The sequence below is a fragment of the Bison bison genome, unplaced genomic scaffold (assembly GCF_000754665.1).
Source record: "Bison bison bison isolate TAMUID 2011002044 unplaced genomic scaffold, Bison_UMD1.0 scf7180017851711, whole genome shotgun sequence".
NCBI classification, from domain to species: Eukaryota; Metazoa; Chordata; class Mammalia; order Artiodactyla; family Bovidae; genus Bison; species Bison bison.
In genome coordinates, this window is record NW_011482284.1 from 1 (window position 1) to 1,111 (window position 1,111).

Sequence of the window (1,111 nt, forward strand, 5' to 3'; positions counted from 1 at the left end):
CATACGCCACGGTGGAGGAGGCGGATGCGGCCATGAATGCAAGGCCACACAAGGTGGACGGAAGAGTTGTGGAACCAAAGAGGGCCGTCTCAGGAGAAGATTCTCAAAGACCTGGTGCCCACTTAACTGTGAAAAAGATTTTTGTTGGTGGCATTAAAGAAGACACTGAGGAACATCACTGAGAGATTATTTTGAACAGTACAGGAAAATTGAAGTAATTGAAATCATGACTGACCGAGGCAGTGGCAAAAAGAGAGGCTTTGCTTTTGTAACCTTTGATGACCATGACTCCGTAGACAAGATTGTCATTCAGAAATACCACACTGTGAATGGCCACAACTGTGAAGTGAGAAAAGCCCTGTCTAAGCAAGAGATGGCTAGTGCTTCATCCAGCCAGAGAGGTCGAAGTGGTTCTGGAAACTTTGGTGGCGGTCGTGGAGGTGGTTTTGGTGGGAATGACAACTTTGGTCGTGGAGGAAACTTCAGTGGTCGAGGTGGCTTTGGTGGCAGCTGTGGTGGTGGCAGATATGGTGGCAGTGGGGATGGATATAACGGATTTGGTAATGACGGAAGCAATTGTGGAGGTGGCGGAAGCTACAATGGTTTTGGCAATTACAACAATCAATCTTCAAATTTTGGACCCATGAAAGGAGGAAACTTTGGAGGCAGAAGTTCTGGCCCCTGTGGTGGTGGAGGCCAATACTTTGCCAAACCACGAAACCAAGGTGGCTATGGTGGCTCCAGCAGCAGCAGTAGCTATGGCAGTGGCAGAAGGTTTTAATTACTGCCAGGAAACAAAGCTTAGCAGGAGAGGAGCGCCAGAGAACGACAGGGAAGCTACAGGTTACAACAGATTTGTGAACTCAGCCAAGCACAGTGGTGGCAGGGCCTAGCTGCTACAAAGAAGACATGTTTTAGACAATACTTGTGTGTATGGGCAAAAAACTCGAGGACTGTACTTGTGACTAATTGTATAACAGGTTATTTTAGTTTCTGTTCTATGGAAAGTGTAAAGCATTCCAACAAAGGGTTTTAATGTAGATTTTTTTTTTTTGCTACCCATGCTGTTGATTGCTAAATGTAATAGTCTGTATCATGATGCTGAATAAAT

General features: G+C 45.6%; 1 pseudogene; it reads left to right on the plus strand.

Annotated features, from left to right (window-relative positions):
* The first annotated feature begins 5 nt into the window (after positions 1-5).
* LOC104996889 lies at positions 6-938 on the plus strand (annotated as a pseudogene).
* Positions 939-1,111: the final 173 nt, after the last annotated feature.